General features: G+C 40.5%; 1 protein-coding gene and 1 long non-coding RNA gene across 5 annotated transcripts in view; one reads left to right on the forward strand and one right to left on the reverse strand.

Annotated features, from left to right (window-relative positions):
* Positions 1-23406, reverse strand: part of GNAS (GNAS complex locus) — a 276928-nt gene that overhangs the window by 24896 nt on the left and 228626 nt on the right. The gene's annotated exons all lie outside the window — the stretch shown is intronic.
* Positions 18124-21141, forward strand: LOC142818843 (uncharacterized). Its single transcript, XR_012896500.2, has 3 exons — positions 18124-18260; positions 20131-20191; positions 20976-21141. It is a non-coding gene; the product is annotated as an uncharacterized LOC142818843 (long non-coding RNA).

Here is a 23406-nt window from a genome sequence, read left to right on the forward strand (position 1 = left end):
ATAAACTAACACTAGTTTAAAAAAGGCTATTTAAAGTGACGTTTTCAAATATTCACTAAAATGGATTTTTTTTGGGTTAACGTGGGTCATGCAGACATGTTAAAATTCTTACTGATCATTAAAAAATGTTCATGTATGCACAGTAATACTTGGAAAACTTACAATAAAGGGCGAAGAATCCCACCAAAATCTGTTTTATGGGCCAATTAAAATATTCGTAAAACTGTTTACAAACACAAACAAAATTGCTTTCAAGTCAGAGACACCCAAGAAAGCAGCATGTAACAAATCTTGTACTTGTTTAATCATGAAATGAGAGTTACACTTAAAGTATAACTGGGATAAGATATTACATCTAAGTGCTCAGAGCTGTTAGGGCACCCTTAAAAACAGATTCATAATGAAGAGCAGCTTTCCTACAACAATGCAAGTAATGAAGCTTCAATAAATTAAAAGACAACTATTCTGTAAAAAGATCCCCATTAAGCTAGAAATATACTTATTTAATATCCCAGGTTTGAGGTCAATTATTTATTAGGATGATCCTCATTTAAACATACATTTTAAGAAGTTCATATGTAGGTCAGAAGAACTGATTTATTTAAAATATAATATTAGAGTGTGTGTGTGTATGTGTGTTACATAAAAGTGGTTTTGAGAGAAGAATCAGCTTTAATTACAGAATAACCTCGGAACATTCCAGCCACTTGGAGGCAGAGGGGCACTACTAGTCTAATTTTGAAGCAAATAATGAGAAAGCTGAAAAGCATGACTCCATATATTTGGAATCATCTTGCGGTAATCAAGGTTAGAGTTCCTTATATGGTGTGCCGAGCACAAAGCACATGCGAAAAACTTACTATTAAAACTACTGGATATAAAGAACTACACCTCTACAACTAGTGTAAATTAAACAATTACTTTTGTGTTGCCACAAAAAGAAAACCAAAAAACAAAAAACAAACTACCCCAAACAAACACACAAGAAAAATCAACCTCCTCAAAACCTTCCTTAAAAACAAAGATGCAGTTTGGTTATGTTTATCTCTTCTTAAACTGTATAATTAAAAGTGTAACCCGCAAGAGTCCACACAATCTATCATGCGTTTTCTTACACGACAGCAATACAGAGCAGAAAAGGCATACTTTTCAAAAACTGCCAAAGAAAGAATGAACAGGGAAAAAGCAGGAGAAAAGGAAAGTTTATTTAAAGAAAGTGTGGATGTCTTTTTTCTCTCTGCCTGTCTAAAGTTAGTCTGGCTTAGAGGATGCACTAACTTTCCCAATCAGTTTTACATTACAGCACAAGTCCAGAAATAGCTCCCAGCCGCCTTGGCCTCTAGCATGGTTGTCATGACAATGGAACCACAGTTCTATAAATAGATCATCAGCACCAAATCTTGTGAGACACATCTGGAATGGGGCCAGCCCAGCCCCAGCTTGACAAATAAAAATAGGCTCAGGCCGTTTCAGAAGCTGAAAAGGTACAATGCATCTCTCAACTCATACACAGACACAATCAGAGGGAGAGACAGAAATAACTTGATTGCTTTATAACACAGGATTGAATTTATAGTAGGTTTACAAAAAAAGTTACATTACTAACATGAAAGCTTCAGTCGTGCCCTAAACTTCTATTTCCTTTCCCCTCCTCCCCAGTCTGTGGCAAATCATGCCACTTTAAAGACTGCAATAATACAATCACTTGCCTGTGAGGCTTTTTTTTTTTTTTTTAAAGATTTTTGTATATTTTCTTTAAGGTCTTGGCCTGGATTCAGTACTTTTCTGTTCTTACAATAACTAGTTCAGAGACAGGCAGACATTATGTGTCTGATGGGAAACGGGCAGCTCAAGTCATTAGGAATGCCTGATGCTCAGTACCTCTCAGGATCATGTGTTTTGCAAGCTTCCTCATACTATTCTGCCACCTCCTAAGTTGCAGCACTTTAGCTATTCTTATTCTAATTCTTTTAAGCAAATACTACCATATTGTTCCAAATAGCATGGAGATTTCTGAAGGACAAATGTATGAGACAGACTGGATTACAACCATGAATTAGTTTTACTTGCAGCTCAAGTCAAATCTGAACTCCTGAATTCAGAGATGAAAGGCAAAAACCTTTCAATCACTGCATATTCTAGTTAAATCCTTATACCCTATTTGATAATGCTGCCATTAGACACCAATTTTCTTTTATTTCATGGATGAGAGAATTTTTATATTTTTAGCACACACCCTTGATCAACCTATTCAATTATGACCAAAATTATCTGTGGGCACGATGTGTGTCAAAATGTTAAGTTAGTTTACCCACAGCAGACATTTTTACAATAAGGAGATGCAGCATTTTCAATACTAGCGGATACACCAAGGGTCTAGGAAAAAGACTTAATGAAGTTATATATCATAAATGATTATACAGAAATTAGAAATAACAGTCATTATGAGGTAAAACAGGCAAGAAAGATTAAGTCCATTAATGAAGTAAACATATTTTATGCTATAATCAAGAAACAAGACAATTCACAAAATATAAAGTCTTAGTAGTTCACCAAAAAACAATGGGGACTGCAGACGTAATCAAAGTTGTGCAGCTGTAATATTCATTTAAACCATGTTAAAATATCCTCTAGAGTACAGGCATTCAATGCAAACTGCACCATCAGCCCACAGGATTCCTTTAGGTCCCTACATAGATATTTTCATTTCTAAAAATTGTAGAGTAAGTTCCATCCAGACTCAGATATGAGAACTTCCCTCCTCCGCTTCCATTAACCACATATATTTTGTCTGTTTGCCATTTGAACAATGCACATTTCAGAAAAAAATTCAGCAGATTTCATAGAAATTCTTTGGAAGGACATACTTTGTAACATACATCTTATATACAGTTCAGAATTTCCATTAATTTATTTTGCAGAGATATTCCAAAAGCTTGGGATTGGTGTAAGCAACTGAAATCAATGCCAAGCTTCATACAGCATGAATCACAAGACACAATAAAGAAAGAAGAAAGAAACATTTGTCAATGTTTTACTAATTAGGAGTGGAATCTTCTTCACTCAGAGAATGCCTAAGTTTTCTGGCTGTGTGTGGGTGAAACATGGGAGGGAGAGTGATGGATGATGGAGAAATTAACTCTGTAGCAGTGGTACCTAGAGCTGTGCAGGAAATGGTTTTTCGGTCTTGTGAATATTTGAAAATGTTTACCCTCCCAATTCTGGATGAAAAGTCACAATTTAGAAAATGTTTGTGGATTGAAAAAACTGTCTCCCCCCCCCTTTTAGGTCAATCAAAATATTTTTACTTTTTTACTTTAACGTTTTTAATATAATTTACTTAAATTTCTAAATGAAAAATAATTTTGAACCAGAAAATTGGATTTCTTTTGGTTTCTAAAATAGAAAAATGACATAAATTAGGCAATCAAAAACTTATCAACTTTTTTTTTTAAGTCAGAGAATTTGTAAAAACCAGCCCTGTTTCAAAATATTTCAGTTCTGATAAATTAGCATTTTGATAGAAAAATTAGTTAAAAAAAATTCCCATTAGCTCAACAGCTACTCCAGTGTACAGCCTGGGTGCAGTTAGATCACCTCCATGACACTTATGCGGGATATTTAAACTAGTAGATTCTGGCTCCTTCCAATTTGCTGGTCTGCCCCCATTATTGCTCAGGCCATGTCTACACTACAGATGCTACAGCAGAAAGATATGGAACTACAGTAATGCTAGGGTAGCACCATAGCATAAATATTTCCTACTGTGATGAAAGGGGTTTTCCAGTCACTGTAGATTATTAACCTCCCCAACTGGCAGTAGTTAGGTTGATGGAAGCATTCTTTCATTGACCTGGCTATGTCTACACTGGGGGATAGGTCAACTGAACTACAGTGAATTTTTGCACACTAGGTAGATCTAAGTGTACACCTTCTCTGAAACATACAGAGGGAGCGGATGCTTCCATATGTAGCTATTTTTCTGGTCCATCATGCTCTCCACTAAACCAGGGAAAATTTAATTCTAGATATTTATATCCATTTTCAATGTCTTGGCCCCTTGAATACATTTGATTGCCCACCTCTCAAACCAAATGTTCTCCCCATATCCCTCCCCCCAAATAAAGAACACAATTAAGACTCTCTCAATTGCTTCTATCCATACTTTTAAACTTGTAACGAGGCATTTTAGCATGGCCAACTATCAAAATCAGAGTGTTTAAAAAAAACTTACTGTATGCCTGCAAGACTCACTCTTTACTACAAGCCTGTGTATGTCAAATAACTTCAGAACAGCCCCTTATCCCACCCCAAAAAATTACTTCACCCAGTCAGTAGAAAGCTTAATCCAATCCAAGCACACAGAGCGCAGAAATGAAAGGTAATGGTATGAATGAGGTCACAGTGTCATGATTCAATTTCAGGGCAAGCCTGAGGCTGGAACATCGTGTATTAGTGAGTGCTGACGAACATGCAGCAATCTCAGTTAACTTGTTTGTTTAAGTATAACTTAGTCCATCATGTTTCCTTCTTTCCTCCTCGTAGCCTAAATAATTAAAAGCATAAAACTAATAGATCACCTTAATACTGTATGTTAATCAATAATTCAATTAATCTTGCTTTCCTGGCCGTTAGTCTTCCTCAGTCCCAACACACTGGATGAATTAAGGCACTTCTACATGGGGAATTAAGACTAATAACTAAAGGTGTGAAACTGTACATGTAAGAAAAAAAGCATTAAATTCCCAAAGGGAATGATCAATGAGAGCATCTGCACAGGATAGTATACATTTTAACTAATGCGCATTAACTACGTCACACCTTTAATTAATTTGTCTTAATGTTCCTGAGTGTCAATGTGCAGACAACCCTTTAATGATCAAGTTTGGCTGACGGTACATGGGTCTTAAACATGCCTTTCTATCTTTTTACATCCATGCCCCACAAATGTTTTCGTCTCACCTGTCTGCTGGAAGATGCTTATCTGAAAGGACATAGGTGCTTAAATGGTATGTGTCAGCTATGAACAGCTTTATTTGTATGATGTCATCTTTCTCTCTCCTTGCTTCCAAGGTTTTATAACGTTTCACAACTGCTGGATTGTTACCTTCTTTTGCTGAGGAATTTGGTGACTTTTGAGACCACGTATCTCCCAGCTGCAATATGTGTTGGCTTTGTGAGTATCATTCTGAGACTAAGGCCACACAGTTATTCATAGACTGAGGATGCATTTAAGAAAGAAGGAGGGCTGTGTCACAGAGATGACAAGTTGGATTGCATGGGGGATGAGCTGATGGGGAGCTATTCTATGGATCTTCAGAGCCAGCTGTCAGGTAGCTGACAGACTGTTGTGGGCTATATGAGCTAGAGTCCATGTAATACCAAAACAGATTGGGACATATCATCTGATGAAGTCTTTAGACATAGTCTACATAGAAACTTGTACCAGTAACTAAAGGAGCATTTTAAAACTGATTTAATTAAACCAATGCAAATTCCTGTATGAACAAAATGGCTTAAAATGGATTATATTGATGTATCTTAAATTGGTAAATTACCAGTTTCAATTATAGTCAAAATAATCCACTTTAAATTAAATTTAGGAGTGAGTGTCCAAACAGGAACTAAATCAAATTTGAACACATGTTTAGTTAAACTGATAATGATGAGCAGTTAGATTTGGGACATTTTGTTTTTAGCAAGACCAAAGCCTGCATTATGCAAAATGTGTTTTCCCTTATTACAGGACACTCTAAATTCATAAGAAACAGGTGAACCCAGGGGAACATCCTTTAATTGTGTGTTAGCTAAACATTTATATGGACTTTACCCTCATAGGCATTAGCTCCCTCCAGTGCCATCAAACAAAAAGAACTATTTCCCCCTCAGTATAAATAATGCATCACACCAATATAATCTTTTAAAATGTAAATTAGTTAATACATCTTCTAAAACTCCCTAAAGTAGAGAAGTCAGGAATTTCTTAAAGACAAACAAATTTTATTTAATGTAATTTTTCTGATAAGTTACTATGAGATGATGAGGTTATTTTACATAAGGAAAAGTATATTTTTGTACCACAAAATGCAGAGTGAATGGGAAAGGGAACATTGCAGAAGTAGATGCAAGTAGAAATGGAAAAAGATTGGGCAAAAAGTAGACATTTGAAAGCAGTGAAAGTTTAATGAAGCATCAGCAGACTAATTAAAAACAGGTGTGTTAGAAAAGAAAGGAAGATATTATAACAAGGGATAGGAAAAGAGAGGAGAGTTTAGGATTCACTTAAGAGAAAATTAACAGGAACATTTTAAAGGTTAAGTTTAATTGATGTAGCACACCTTTCAGGTAGTTGGAGTGATGTAGAATGTGTAACCAAGCACAGGGATGTAAGCAACTAATCGACTAGTCAATTATTCAATAAACAAAAGCTTATCAGATAGTTGACACACTAGTTGACTAGTCGCTCCTTCCTCCCCCCCCCCCTTTGCTGCCTCTATCAGAAAGAGGCAGTGGGAGAGGGAGGGAAGAGGAGAGGGTGCTGGGCGGAGCTGGCTTAAAAGCTGGGTCCCCCAAGCTGTAGCTCAGTGAGAGGGGGTAGGGGCATAGCGGCAGCGTTAGCGTTCCATCTTTGAAATATATGAGTCCCCACTGGTGCTCTTGTACATTTCAAAATGGAAGAGCTGCATGGATCCTGGGACCAGCGGGGGACTCAGAGTCCCCTGCCGACCCCAGGCTCCATTCGGTGTTTCAAACTTTAAAATGCACAAGAGCCCCTGCTAAGGATCTTGTAAATTACAAAGGCGGAGCGCTGAGTGGCACTTCCGCCTTTGAAATGTATCAACAGCCAGGCAGGCTCTTGCTACATTTCAAAGCGGATACGCTCTTATCGGCTAATCGAATAGTCGATGGAAATTCCATTGACTATTGTCTTAGTTGATTAATCTAATTTTAACATCCCTAACCAAGCATTTACCATAGAAAGGGAGAAGCCAGGACTGAATGAAGGGATGGACTCAGCAAATGAAGAGGCTAAGTATAAAACAGATCAGAAGTGGTCATAACATATATTTCCATGGTTTTACCCCAGGTATAGTATAGTCTTTAGTCCTCCTTACTCACATGTGCTTATGAAATCTAAAACATACATCCCCTCTACCCAAAGTTACATAGTACCAACAGAGAGAATTCTGAAAGGTGGGAATGGAATTTTGCATTGTCATTATAGATAGCTAGGGGAACAAAGATGGTTTCTATGGAACAAGAGAGAGTATTCTTAACACAGAATTTGGATTTCCCTGGAAGATAAGGAATGATTCAGGAATTCAAACAGTTGGTAGGCCAGGTCAAGGTAAGGACAAATGATAGTCATGTTACAGAGTTGCTGACAGTGAAAACCTAACTGCCATTTTTGAACATACTTAAATACATACATTTGTCACACTAATACAGGAGCTACAGGGAGGGGGCAACCCCCTCCAAAAAAACCGACAGGGGCAAGAGGGGTCAAGAGCCGGTCAGCAGCTGTGAGAACTAATGGGGTGCCAGCATCAGAGGTTGGCAGCCCCAACGCACTCTGTTCTCCTGGCATGTCACTTGGGGGAGGGGGAGGGCCACCCCCACACTCACTGTTGGGAACTGTAGCAATGCATCCACAAGAGCAGAGCCACTTCTCCCGCCATTGCTGGTGAATGCAGAATAGTCAGGCTGGTGCTGGATCCTGACCAGTGGGACAGGGGAAAAGGTGGAGTGAGGGAGGGGAAAGAGTGAAGCAGAGATGGGGATGAGCATGGCCTGGGACAGAGGGGGGTTGTCCTGGCCCTTCCCTGGGCTGTGGGGTTAACTTGGCCAGTGGTCCCTGTGTGCCTCCTCACCAATCACTTCTGAATTAATGTATTAAGTAACTCAATGTATTTAAAATTACAGAATGTAGTTTCAGCAGAATGGCAAAATTGTCTTTGCCTTGTAAGGCAACATTAAACTTGTGGTATTATGATCTGTATTTTAAAGTAAAATTTATTTGGGGAAAAAAAAGTTGATAATTTTGACCTGTTCCTTTCATGGAAACATAAGAACGGCCATACTTGGTCACACCAAAGGTCCATCTACCTCAGTATCCTGTCTGCCAATAGTGGCTAACACCAGATGCCCCAGAGGGAAGGAAGACAACAGTTAATCATCACATGATCTCTCTCCTGTCACCCATTTCCAGACAAACAGAGGTTAGGGACACCATTCCTACCCACCCTGGCTAATAGCCACTGATGGACCTAACCTCCATGAATCTATCTAGCTCTTTTTTGAACCCTGTTAAAGTCCTAGTCTTCACAACAGCCTCTTGGGAAGCTAAAATCCATATTACCTCTTCATATCCCCGGGCTGTTGGGAATAAAATAGCAGTAAGTTCCTTTACAGAAACAACCTGTTGATACCTGCTCCATAGTTGATAGCTTAAACAATTCACAACTCCTCAACATTTCAAGTTTTTGTTTTCCTCTGGGACAAGCCATCCATTTTTTCTTTTTTAAACTTAAGGAAAACAATTGTGGGATTCTGCAAATGGAGACACAAAAATCAGCATCTACTGTGAAGCTCCTACAGAAGGTTCAGTGCTCTAAATTCAATCTCCTTTCTTCTCACAAACTTTCCATTTGGCCAAGCAGGCTAATGCCAGTGATAAATTAAAAACCTGATATCTAATCACAATTACAGCAAGTGAGGTAGATCTCCAATGCTGATTTTTAAAAAAATGGTACATTTTAGAGTGAATCAGGCCTAACCTCTTTTTCTCAGGTACAAGTGCCCTAAGAAATTTTCCACCAGCAAAATCTATGACTTTTTCTCTCATAAAATAAATTAAATGCGCAAATGATAGCATCTGCCCCTCTGATACCCAAATTCATGTAGACAAAAGCACAAATATTCAGGTTTGCACTCATGCCTACAGGAGAGGACAAAGTTGCTAACGTAAATTTTGAGGGCACAATCCATATTTTTGAAAGAAAGGCCACTTTCTGAAAATGTATTCCTATATGATCTTGCTTTGATATAAACTTTAAACGCACAAAATGATAAACTCATCTGCCTCAAAACTAGGGATGTTAGATTTTGTATATTTTAGTAATCATGTAGCTGCAACAATTTTTATTGGTTACATAGTTACTAAAATGGTCTCCGGTGTAGGGCTGGCAGCCAGTGCACTTGTGGCACCACTCCCGGGAAACCCCTGCCACCTCGCAGTGCTGCCTCTGATACAGAAGCAGCAGTGCAGGGCAGCAGCAGCCCCTGTCTGCAGGGGACCCAAGCTTCCCGTGGACAGAGGCTGCAACGTGGCAGCCTCCTCTGCATTTTCTCCCCCTCATGCTGCTGCTTCCTGCCTTCCCACACTTGCTGCCATATCAGAGAAGCAGCAAGGAGGGCTCCTACGTGTATGGGCTCCTGCCTGCCCTTTGCCCTCCACGTTGCTGCCCCTGATAGCTGGTTCCCACCTGCTTCCACACTGCTGCCTCTGTGGGAGCCAGTGGGAGGGAGGGAGAAGGTGGCTATGTGTAAACTGGCATTCATGGGGAGCCAGCTCCCACTTCCTCTTGCTGCCTTTGATGGGGAGGTAGCAAGTAGGGATGTTGTGTGTAGTTGTTTTGTTTAACCGATAAGCCCCGATTTATCTGTATACTTAACTGTATATTTGCTGGTGACTGGATAGAAGCGGTGGTTTCTCCAGCCACTGGCTGTGAGACTGGCCCCATCTCCTCTGGAGTCCTCCAGCCAGCACTTGTGCTACTTGCCACCATTGGGGCCTCTTCCTGCTCTCCTGGGGCTGCAGGTAAGCTTTAGTTTGTATGCATGGACATTCATAAATCAGATGTTTTGTAAGCTGGGGAGTGCCTGTATTTGTAACTCACTCAGATATCCTTTTCATGTACCTCACTTCATTTTGTAAATATCTAAAACAAGATCTGGATAAGACCCTCTGCCTTCACTCGGGGATGTTATTATGAATAACTTTTAAAGAACTTGATAAGTTGCCAAAGCTGTTTATAAAAATATTTTGATAAGTTTTTCATTTAAAATTGCAGTGGATACTTCACAGAACACCAAAGTTTAACAAAGAGAAAGGTACTGTCCCATCTGTTGGGGGTGGCTTGGTATGCTATTGTAGAATAAAAGAGAGAAGCCACTTTGGTGCCACTTTTTTGCTCAGGTCTACTGGTTTGTATGCACAGTAGTTTATTCTTCAGCAAATTTTCCATTTGTTCTGAAATATGAAAGATGGCTCCTGACCGCACTTCCATTTTAAAGTCTGAACTTTAAAATAAAACAAAACAAAACAAAAATTAAAAAACAAATGGCCCTGCAGCACATTAGAGACTAACAAAAAATTTAGCGTTTCATGAGCTTTCATAGGCACAACCTACTTCATTCATTAATCTGAAGAAATGGGTTGTGCCCACGAAAGCTCATGATACTATCTACATTTTTGTTAGTCTCTAAGGTGCTGCAGAACAATTTGTTGTGTTTTCAGTTACAGACGAATACGGAGATTTTACAACAAATGATGACCTACATAAAACTTCTAAAACTTAACTTTTGAATCTTCAGTCATTTAAAATATGCCTCTGCACCAAAAATTGGAACATTAAATATCTGAAAAATAAATTAAGAATAGCCAGCAACAATGGGTAGTTTTTTTTTCCCTAGATCATCTACCTGTTTTTAAAGCTAAAAGACAGCGGAGTTTACACAGATATGAGCACAGGAAATGTAAAAGCCCGGATAAGGCATTACTTTAGTGTTGTCTCCAATTGCCAAGAATCATGTTCTTGATTTCAGCATAAAAAGGGATTTTTATTGTGATTTAATGACTTATGCATGAGGAGCCAGATGCCATAAAGAATGGAACAGAGACAGTGGTAGAATCAATGAAAGAGGGAGAGAGTGAGTGTGTCTCTCTCTCTGTATATGGATGGGGAGGTACAGACAGACCTGGAAGAGGGAAGGAATTTAAGGGGTTGTTTAAATCTCCCTATTCTTAATATTTTATCTTATCTACTTAATTAGAGAATTGTGGGGATGATGTCACTTTCAGAATTACCTGCCTGGTACCTAGTTACTATACAGACAGGAGTTTTAAAAATATTTAGCTAGATCAATAAACAGATCTGTAACACACTGAAAGATACTCCCCAAAGTTTCAGTAAATTTTTTAAACGATATAAAAAATTAAAAGGCCTAAATGGAGGGAATGGATGGAACAGGAAAAGGGCAGGGAACTGAGCCTTTCACTGATCAAAATAGTAAGTTGCTAGCTGTTGCAGAATAAACCTCGTAACTGTGATCCAAGTGCAAAGCAATGCTGTGACATCTGCCTGTGTACCTGGACAGTGTGAAACAACTGATCTGAGAGGTATGAACTGCCTTCATCTCAATGGCTGTTAATTCAGAAGCCTCGTCATGACAATTTAAAAGTTAACATCATTGACTATTTCACTGCAGGGAGGAAGGAAAATATATTACAAATATTTACATAATCAGCTCTGAGTAACAACTCATTTTAACATCACAAGTGGGTAGACTTGATACATTACAAACACCTATTTTTCCCCTCCTTAGTAAAGAAGCAGTCGATGCCAAACTGCCAAGCTGAATCTCTGAGTTCCTTTAAAGAGAGTTAACCTAAGTAGCCTAGTAGAGTTAATGGATAGGAGTTTTACTAGCAAAAGACTGATGGTCCAAAGAGTCGAGAAGAGTACACATGATCAGATTTTTAACACTTGCACACTCTGAAAGCAGTGTCTCATTTTAGCATTTAAAGTGTGTGAAGTTGTAAAAACACTACTACTTTTGTTTTCCTTCCTGATTTCACTTCTGCCATCTTGTCTGTTTTCTTGGGTTCAGTATCAAGAGATGCTAATTCACCCATCTGCACAAGCAATAAAAGTTACACATTTCAGGTTAAAATAACCCAAAACAAATTCATTGAATGGAAACCTGGGCTGATGTGCAACAAGGTAATGGCAAAATGAAGAAGGATCTGGGCAAGAGGGGATCTATATTCATTAGTTTAACCTGTGAAACTGACCTTCCAAATTCTCCATCTATACTCTTCCAGACCCAACTGCAGATGCTACCAAGAAATTCTAAAAATCTGTTTGAACACTTCACACATCTGAGATTTCCCTCACCAGCACTGAGCCTCTCAAGACTCTCCATCCTTGATTCCCTCCCTGGTTCAAGTCCCGAACCTCAACTGAGTTTACTTACAACATAAAAAGGAAGAATTTAGATGAATGACAAACTGAACAGAACTGGGCATTATAAAACAGTGTTCAAGAACAACAACCACTTAGCTAGACCAGCGGTGGGCAAGCCAGCCTCCGTGGACTGGATCGAGCCTGGCATGCCGGTTGATCCAGCCTGCAGTCACCCTGCTGCTCCCCATTCCAGGCCAATTGAGACCTGGGGATGAGAGAGCGTGAAGTGTCCTCCCCTCCATCAGGGGAGTGCGGCACCAGAGGGAACCACCAGCTGTTTTGAACAGCTGGCAGTTCTCTTTAGGTGCTGGGAGAAGGGCAAAAACTTCACGCACTCTCTCCGCCCCCAGACCAATCAGGGTCAGTGGACAGGGAAGCAAGGAAACCCTCCTGTCCCTGCCGCCCGAGCCCTTGCCCATTCCAGGGTGGCTCGCAACCACTTCAGAAATTTATGAAATGTCCCCCATTCAAAAATTATTGCTCACCCTTGAGTTAGACAATTCAAGCCGAAATCTCTTCACAATTATCCATTACAGGGAAAGCACTGCTCGTTGCACAGCACACGTTAATATTACAGCACTGACTCTGAGCCCAAATCATAGTAGAAAGCTTGCATCCACTGCTTCCAGGCTAAGGTGTCAGAGTACTACTAATCAGCCCAAAGTTAGAGCTGTGAAGTGACAGGTATATGAAGAGGGATGTAAAATCCCAGTTAATTGATTAAACACTGGATTAATCTAATACTCAATACTCTATATCTGCCTTCGAGGAATGATTCAGAATTCATCAGACTCTTCTGGTTACCTATTACTCTTATACCTGTAACTTTGTGTGATCTACAGTGCAAAAGACAATTCCAGGATTTCCATTTGTTTTGCAATACTATAATTAGAGTTTCCGGATTATGGTTTACATTCTAGATGAACAGCAGGGACTCTGGGGGTAGAAGAGAGTCAACTGGGACAAATATGATAGGGGCTCATTTTTAAAGGAATAAGTAATTCTGAATGAAATGGGGTTCTGTTATACATGCTATATCATATTAGTATTTAAATAATAATGTATTTATAATATATTAACTGCACTTAAGATATCAAATTTTACCACATGGTAGTGTTTTGACTCCACTGTGGAATTTCCTAGTCAGAATGTAAAATTTACACTACAGCAAAATATTACATTTTCCACGGTAAGAAACTGCAGCTGACTTTAAATGCAACAACTGTAATGTTACGTACCAGTAAGTGTTAATAATGTGCAACTACTAAACATAGGAGTTTAAGTTCTGTCTTTCCTTTCCATTCCAAATCTTTTCCAACCCTACAAGGCTTTCAGTTCCTTGAACATATTATCTGGCCTCCGGTGATAATGAACTTGAGAGCCAGTGCCAAGAAGAGGCCTACCCAGCAAGCATGTAAAATCCCAGTTAATCGATTAAACACTGGATTAATCTAATACTTAATTAGTTCACCAACTAAGTGTGATCTCACCGCTCCATCCACCCCACTGGAACCAGGACCAGCTGGCAGTTCCCAGCCCTTGTACAGGGGCTGGGCTGGCTCTGCCACTGGCCTCCAGCCCCCACACTGGGGCTGGAGTTGGCTCTGCTGCCAGCTGTGTGTGGTAGGGATGTGATCGTGTACACATTTTAATTGTTAACTGATGAGCCTGGGCTCATTGGTTTACCTTCAAGGTTACACGCAAGGTGACTCTCCACGCTGCTGCCCCTCTACGAGAGGCAGCAATAAAGGAGGGGAGGAACAAGTGATCGCAGGGCGCCGGCTTTTAAATCAGTTCCCCGTGCATACCGACTCCCGCAGCACCTCCTCCCCCCAGCATGTAAATGTGTAACTGCTAAACATTTCAGTGGTTACATATTTACAACAAACAAACAAACAAACAAACAAAGAGAGAGTGCATTTTAACATGCCTACTGCAGAGGGCTGGCTGCCCGGGCTGCCCCTGGGGAACTGTTCACATGTTTACTACCCAGGTTGTGCTAAAAGGGATCCCTCTTTTCATCTGACTTCAACACATCTAGACCCTATTCTTACATACATAACCATACTTATCGTTTAATCAAATCAATCTCATGCACAGCAAGTTCTGTGGCATGCAGTTAGGTAGGCTGAAAGTCAAGATGCCAATGCAGTTGGTAACTACCCAACCACTCTAGAAACCTATATTTCATGAGAAAGAATATTAGATGTAAACAATTGTTTACATACAGTATTGTAAAAATATTTACTGCAGGGGAATTCTATCCTGCATTTTCACTAACAAAAATAATATTCCTTACCTTTAAAACAATTTTAATTTCCAAGCCTTACATTTTAATAATATGTCCCATCGCTTTTCCATTTAGTTGTTTAGCATAGGAAAATGGCTAGTACAATTTACAATGGGGTCACTAATTTTCTTAATAGTGACTCTGAATGGTACATTTTTAAATCTTCCCTACCACTAGTGTTCCCACATGTTATTCTATAAATATCATAGGTTTTATGCAGCCAAGGTTGGAAGTACCACAGAATAAAAGCATCTACACGATGGAAAAAGTTTCATTTTTTCCGTTGCTTTAGCAATTTCTAGGCAGCAATTATAGAGGGAATCTCTCAAATTTTCTGATTTACGCAACTATGCTTCTGGTTTCAAAAATCCTGATAGTAATCAAACTCAGGTAAAAATAGAAGAATAGCTGTAAATATGAGACAGGAGAAGATTTCACAAAAGACAAGACAGAAGTTACAATCTATGAGTTCTGTAATCCATACCTTCATAAAAAGGACTTTTGCTACTCCCAATTTGTGAATTATTTAATACAAAATAATAGATAGCATGCAAACTCCAGTTTCAAGCCAGTAAATATCTGATGCTCCGTGTAGCAGCAAGGTGGTGATTAAGTGTCACTCCCTCAATCTTAAACTTTTACATTTTGATTTAAAATACATAGAACAGAACAGCTCATGGAACCCTAACTAGGGAGCAGATACCACTCCTATTGCTATAGTTAAGGCATAACTAGCTACTTGTTAAAACATTACAAACATTTCTTTCACCCTGTAGCAAGGCAATTAAGCTTAATGGATGAAACACTAATTTTTCACTTTAAGATTCCAAAAATTGGAGTTGTTGTCTTGAGGGAAAATTAGTTTGGTACTTGTTGGCAGACAAGTGTCTGTATCAGAAAACTACTGTACAGAATTTTGGCATCTTAGGAATCTTTTCTTAAATAAGACTCAGGAGCAAGCTCCTATAGAAGCAATCACCTTTTACTTCTCTACAGAAAATAAGAGCTGAATTGGAAATACCGTTTTGTTACTGTGTAAGACAGCAAAGATCCTACCTATTTTTAGTTCATTTTTTCACTAAGAAGTCTGGTAAAAATATTGTTGTAACAAATTTAAGTTTTTAATTTTAAAGTTATTTTTAAACAAGATTCTAGTAATCTTTTAAAATAAGAGAAATGGTTAAGTAGCACTTTGGTTAGTACCTGGTAAGACTCCAGTAAACCGATCCAATCAGAGCAAAACTGGGAAACTTATCAACACATTCTCTGATCCTCAAACAAAATCCAGGACTAACAAGATGGTTTATTAGATGATGAGCTTTCGTGGGCCAGACCCACTTCCTCAGATCAAAAAAAAGTTTTGATCTGAGGAAGTGGGTCTGGCCCACGAAAGCTCATCATCTAATAAACCATCTTGTTAGTCTTTAAAGTGCTACATTGTCCTGGATTTTGTTTCAGCTACACCAGACTAACACGGTTACATTTCTATCTCTGATCCTCAAGTTGGTTGCAAACTAGCTTTCTTCCTTTGAATTAAAGTAGCTCTGCTTTGACCTACCCTGCTTTCCTTTCTCCTTTCCTCCCTGTTCTCACCTTCCTTGTGAAATGCTCCACATTAGCTACATAATTAGTGATCTACCTTCACAGAATACATATTGTAAAGCAAATAGATGTGGAGATCTCCAGTTTTGGAGACAGTTTGTGAAAGCTGGAAATTGCATTTGGCAATAAGATGAGTGGGCCCTAAAGCAAGGAGCATGGGCAGAAAGTAAAGTGTTCTAGCTGAAATGGTGAAGGGCCAAGGATTTCTCTATGAATGAACTATCTGAAAGAATGCAAAGGAATTCTCTGATATCTATTGAGGTTTCAAAAACAAAATTAACCACCCACATGATTTACACTAAAACCAGGGTATTAACACTAATCTGACATATAGTTATACTCTAATCTTCAAATCTGTGTTTGAATCTACTGCTTTACATGCAAATATTTAGTACCACGTAAATCTGACAGAATAGACTCATGATTGTTACAAATATTATACTTTTATTAATCATCTCACTTACTAATACAGGCAGTCCCCGAGTTACGCGGATCCGACTTATGTCGGATCCGCAGTTACGAACGGGGCACTTCCTCTCCCTGGTCTCGAGCAGACCAGGGAGAGGAAGCAAAGCGGCGGCGGAACGCGCGGCCAGCTGACAGCCCAGACGCGTCTGGGCTGTCAGCTGGCCGCGCGCTCCGCTCTACTCCCCCCCCCCTGCAGACCAGGGGGAGGGGGAGCAGAGCGGAGCAGAGCAGAGCGGCGGAACGCGCAGCCAGCTGACAGCCCAGACGCTTCTGGGCTGTCAGCTGGCCGCGCGTTCTGCCGCTCTGCTCTGCTCTGGTCCCCCTCCCCCTGGTCTGCAGACCAGGGGGAGGGGGAGCAGAGCGGAGCACGCGGCCAGCTGACAGCCCAGACGCGTCTGGGCTGTCAGCTGGCCGCGCGTTCCGCCGCTCTGCTGTGCTCCGCTCTGCTCCCCCTCCCCTTCCCCCTGATCTGCAGGGTGGGTGGGGGGAGCAGAGCGGAGCACGAGGCCAGCTGACAGCCCAGATGCGTCTGGGCTGTCAGCTGGCCGCGCGTTCTGCCGCTCTGCTCCGCTCTGCTCTGCTCCCCCTCCCCCTGGTCTGCAAACCATGGGGGGGGGGGGGGGGAAGCAGAGCGGAGCACGCGACCAGCTGACAGCGGGTTCCGCCGCTCTGCTCTACTCTGCTCCCCCTCCCCCTGGTCTGCAGACCTGGGGGACGGGGAGCAGAGCAGAGCAAAGCCGCGGAGCCCGAGGGCAGCAGGATAGCCACGGCGCGTCTGGGCTGTCCCGCTGCCCGCGTGTTCCTCCGCTTTGCTCCCCGTCCCCCTGGTCTGCAGACCAGGGGGACAGGGAGCAAAGCAGAGCAAAGCCACGGAGCCCGAGGGCAGCAGGATAGCCACGGCGCGTCTGGGCTGTCCCGCTGCCCCCGTGCTCCGCGGCTTTGCTCCGGATGCCTGTGGTACAGCAGCTGGGGCGCTGCCGGTTGGTCCCGTAGCGCCGCTCTGGGTGCCACTGGACCAACCCAGCAGCACCCCAGCTGCTCTGCCCCAGGTGTCCCCTAGTCAGCAGCTGCTGAAAATGACCAGTGGCTGACTACAGGAAGCCCCTGCCCCGGGCTTCCTGGAATCAGCCGCTGATCAGTTTCAGCAGCAGCTGACTTGGGGATGCCTGGGGTTCTTAAGTTGAATCTGTATGTAAGTCAGAACTGGCGTCCAGATTCAGCCACTGTTGAAACTGATCAGTTTCAGCAGCGGCTGAATCTGGACGCCAGTTCCGACTTACATACAGATTCAACTTAAGAACAAACCTACAGTCCCTATCTTGTACGTAACCCGGGGACTGCCTGTACATCAGATTACATGCACCATATCTCTAATTTTTGCAGCCAGTGATGTTATACACAGAAATAATTACATATATTTATTTTAGAGGCAGCTAGAGTCCATCCGTCTGTCTCTCTGTGAATCTGTATGCAGCTTCTTCTTATCCTAACTTAAAACAAGGGAGGGGGCTCATCGGCGGGATTGCACAGTCATCATGGGGGCGGAGGGCAGTAGACATCTGTACTGCAGAGTGACCACTGGGGGCAGCCTCATCAGGAAAGAAGTGGCCAGCTGGGGATAAGACTTGTCTTTTTGCTGGCCACCAGCCCAGGTAAGTGACTCCCCTGCCCCAAACACTTCCCTCCTCAGCCCTAGTGCCAGACTGGGGGGGGGGGGGAGGGAAAGCTGTGCCCCCTTCCCCAGAACACCACCAGGGCTGGGCAACACAGCCTCCCCGCCCCCCATGACCCACAGGGGCCCCCTCCCATCACTGTTGGGCTGGTTAGTGTAACTATGCCAGCAGATCAGCACGGTCCCCTATGCCCCCAGGCCTGGAGAGCACCTCCAGGGCAGGTCTATGTGGCTCCTATTCCCCCTCCTTCCCCCCCGGGCGCATTGGGTAAGTCTTCTAGCATAAGAATATATTGCTACTTTGAATTCAAAGCACTTTGCAAATATGAACCTCAAACACCTTTGTGTGGCGAGGAAGTATTATGCCCGTTTTACAGTTGGGGACATAAAGACATAAAAAGGTTAACTGGCTTGCCAAGTTCTCACAGGAAGTCTGTAGCAGAGCCAAGAATAGTTCATCTTGTGCCTTAAGCACAAGTCTATCCTTCCTTCCTACTGCACATAAATATGTATAGTATAAAGGCATAGTAGGAAAGAAAGAAAAAATTTAGTTCTAGTATCCTACTAGTAAACTAGGTAAAATAAAGACCAGACCTTTGCAGAGATTCATCTGAAGATAGATATCAAGAACCCAAGTAACTTACTACATTCATGCTTTGCTATAAAATTACCATAGACTGAAAGTTGTCTTTGATTCTGCAGACACCTAAAGCAATAGTGGGCAACCTGCAGCCCATTGGGGATCTATATGTGGACCATGAGACATTTTGTTTACTGTTGCCCACACACGGGGTTGCAGATTCTGCTGGTTTCTGTCCATGTATGTTTTTTTTGCTACCGATATTACTACAGTGATGCGCATGTAAAGCAATGGTATGTGAAGTGAGCTGCCCGCTGATTGTATGCAACATGGACAGCGAGAACCGTGCATTCCCTTAGTATCCAATCAAAGTGAATGCTACGGTTCAATCTGCACACCCCACAAATTCTAGGTATGCAAGTGCAGTTAACAAAACTACCTATCCTGGGAGGCCATCTTGTTCAGGACAATCTTGCAGCCCACCAAGATGAAGGAAAGCTGTTCATGCAGCCCACTCACCAGTCTTGTTGCTCAACTAGAGTATCATCTTAATATTGCTATTCAAAAATTATAGAATGTCTATGCAGGAATAGCTGAAGTTCAGTTGTAGCACCTTGATAGTTAGTGAGCTAGATAGGTGCTACATTCCATATACCATCTTTAGTAATTTTACAAATACCGTTAGCATTTACAATACATGACAAGGAATAGTAAACTAACCCCAGCTGCCAAGATTTTAAATGTACATGATTATATAGTGATCACTTTTCAGTTCAGAAAATGATCTAATTTGAATAATTTTTACACAAGTTGCTATAAAAATGCTGCAGTATTGTCAGGGCACATGATCAGGGCTAGATATAGCTCACTGTAGGGATACATCCCTTTGCTATGCCCTCCTACATGACCAAAGCCATTACCATCCCCCAACTGCAGCAGCCTTGGTAAAAATAGCTTTTTGCTGGCTTTTGCTTTGCCTGTAGTTTACATAAGCACTTTGAGAGATGGGGATCCTTGCAGTGGATTTAAGTACTCAACAGTTTAGTAGAACATTTCTTGAGTGGTTTGTGCATTTTGGACACAAATTATAGGGCAGATCCTGTAAACCCTTACATATGTAAGAAAGGCTATGGGATTTGGCCTTAGATGTGTGTATCTTTTTGAAATCTTAGTAAATCATACACATAGGTTTTATAGTAACTGTAATTATTCATTTTCAAGCAGTTCATATAGAAAGTCAATTTATAATGTTTATTGGTTTATATTACAGATTGGTGTTTTACATCCTAGTAGACTTCAAATCAAATGGTGCCCATAAAGCACTGAAATGGGTAACATAAATCATGCTTATTTAAAAATTAGCTACCCATTTTTTTCTTTACTAGCTAATGGTTTATCTAAGATTAATTTAGATATATAAATAATATTTTTAAATGATTTTTTTTAACTGAATGAAAATGTTTTTTTCCTTCTGCAGAAGAGAATACAGAATCTGGCATTACAAAATAGTCTTTTTTATTTCATACAATATAGGCCTGAAACTTATTACATTTAATTTTAGTCATGCTTCTTTTCTTTTCAAGCAGATCTCTACCTTCTATTTCCCCCCATACTTGGGGTTTTCCTTTCTTGTCTTCTCTTCTAAGGCCCAAGTGCCCCATGTTTCACACATTTGATTTTACATCCTCGTTTCCACCACCATAAAAACATCATCCCACATAACTGCTAGATGTGCCTCCTTCAAAAGCCTATCAGTACCGCTCCTAGATTTGCCACAGAAAGTATTACACAACAATAGAAGTGCTCTTTCACCCTGGGGACCATATGTGCTGCATCTGCAGTGCTCCCAGCCTAGGGAAAGATTGGGAATTGAACCTGGCTCTGTCACATGGCAGGACAAAACACTGCCAACTAGACCGGCCTAGATTCACATGTGTGTCAAATTTTCTATTGCACTTTACCTTGTTAGAACACTGTTAGCTTTTTTCTATTTTTTAAACAGATATTATATGAGGTTTTGCTGTTTCTCTTTAGGCTGTTGTTCTGATAAATGCATTCCTTTAATTGTCTTCCTTTAATTGTCCTCACTCTCATAATGTTCCTTTTCTGCGCCAGCACACCAAAAACATCAAGAGCTCTCAGAGAACTCTATATTCTACAAGATGCAGCACACCCTAAGACAGAACACCAGAAATGACAGATTCCAAAGTCAGGGAAAAATTTCTTAGTAGCTATTCATAAACAATGTCAAAAACTGTAAAATGCTAAAAATATCACTGTCACACACCTGTTCCACATTTGCTGCTGTCAGAGTGCTTTGTAAAAATACACCACTTTGGTAAGCTATTTCCTGTCAGGGCAGTATTTGCTCTGGGTTTTTCACAGAACCACACAGACCTAAATGGAGAACCTCCCTTGCAGGTCCCCTATATTAAAAGCTGATTGTTCCAGCCAATAGAAGTCTGCAGTTAACATCAGCTGTCATGACACTTTAATCATAGTGGAGTCCACTAGCCTATCATCAAATCCACTCGGCAAATAGGAGTCTAGCTGTTACAAAGGTAATGCAAAAATGACGCAGTCAACTCTGCACTCTTTTTGGCTTCCTTAAACATTTATTTATAACTTGTAACTACATTTTATGCCTACAGATTTTTTTCCAACAGCTGTTCCCTTCGTGCACAGCTGTAGAGAGACCTTAATTTTGTTCCTCTTGTACTGAAATGCAGCTCCTCCTCCATACATTCCCATCACAACTTGAAACAATCTCACATACAAGGGTTTTTTAGTTGCATATAATAAGTGAGAGAGAGAAGGGGGGAGTGAAAATTAATGATCAGAAAGCAAAATAAAAAAAAGTTAGAATAGTCTCTTTTTGATTTATTTTAATTCTCAAGGTAGCTGTGGTTTTACATAGGAATAGCAACCACGGTCTAATATAGTTTTAAAAAATAATTTTCTGACAATTTAGATTTCTAATTATTATTGAAAATTAAAACTAAATTATGCAGTTCTGTGGATATTCTCAGCTTATTTTACACTATTAAAAGTTAACAGAAGCAAAACAATCAATTTAAGCACAATGGTACCTCAAAAACAAGTAATACCATATACAGTTTATAGAAACCACTTCCCCTCAATTAACCCTCCAACATATCTTTCTAAATAAATCCACTTCAGTGCACACTGAACACAATTTTTCTTTTACAAACAGAGGAATCAAATTAAAGGAAACTTTTAGTACACAAAACCAAAAATTCAGCAAAAAAATAATCTACTTTCTTATTGATTCAAATTTTATTTTAAATGTCTGTTTCTTAATTTTCACCAAATGCTCAACTGCAGAGAAAAAATATATTTTTTCCAAATTATACAAATGCGAATTCATGTTCTTTGGAGGGCAAACTTTACAGCATTCACCTTATGGAAGATATATTTCACCTATGATGTTACAGTTTACACTGTAAATTGATTTATACAAAACATTACTTTCATCCTTTTGCATCAGTGTTTTCAATAAGTGTATTCTGGTGTCTGGAGGACATAAATTTGATGTTTATGAAAAGGAACAACTAATATCATGTTAGAGCGAAGTACAGTGATTGCAAGCACTGTGAAACTCCCCCACTTAACTCTATCAACACGTGTCAAATCTTTGTGTATGCCACACTGGTTGCTTTTAGAACCTTAGACTTTTCTTGTGACGAAAATATCAGTCATGCCATTTTATTGCCAATTGTGGCCTTGGACTACAGGGCTAGGATCACAACATTCAACTAACTTCTCTGGTGACATAACCTAAGATTATAAACAAAGGTTACACTTTTACTCAAGCCCTATATACACTTGGTGCACCTGCTCAACAAATTACTTAAAATCGAAACTGCTACTTAAAACAGTTACTAAAAACTAAATTTGATAAAGACTAATTTATCCTAGCAGGAACATGAACAGTCATGCCAGGCCTCTGGTCAAAGTGGGGGAATGGCTCAGTTCCCCACTCCTGGAAGGAGGTGGGGCTTTTGACAAAGAGGTAGAGTTAACGGCAGGTGGCCCTCAGCACTGCCCAGGCCCAGGTAGCCCACTGCCATGCTTCCTGAAACATGCCACACAGTGCCCCTGCCTCCTCAAGGAGCCTCTTTGAATCACCAGACCTTGAGGCAGTGCCCTCCTCCGGCCCTGTCAGCAGGCCAGTATCCCAGGTCTACATGTACTGACTTTAATAAAGTTACAACAGGAATGAATTAATCCCATTAAATCTTTAGTAAATTTTACAAGCATAAAATAATAAAATAGTACAATGCTTGATATAAAAGTCTGTTGCTTCTTACTATACACCTAAAAATGCAACAAGAATTTCATGAAGAATTTATCTGAAGTCAAATCTGGAGCAACACAACACTGATTAACTATTTAGTAAGAACTTGGAATACATTAATCAAGTTACACATCGATGGATTATTCATGTAAGTATTGGACATTAGTTAAACTGAAAATAGCCTGCAAAGTTTCTAATGTTAACTATTTATTGTCAACCTGTCAACAG

Source organism: Pelodiscus sinensis, chromosome 17 (assembly GCF_052426305.1).
Source record: "Pelodiscus sinensis isolate ZL-2025 chromosome 17, ASM5242630v1, whole genome shotgun sequence".
NCBI lineage: Eukaryota > Metazoa > Chordata > Testudines > Trionychidae > Pelodiscus > Pelodiscus sinensis.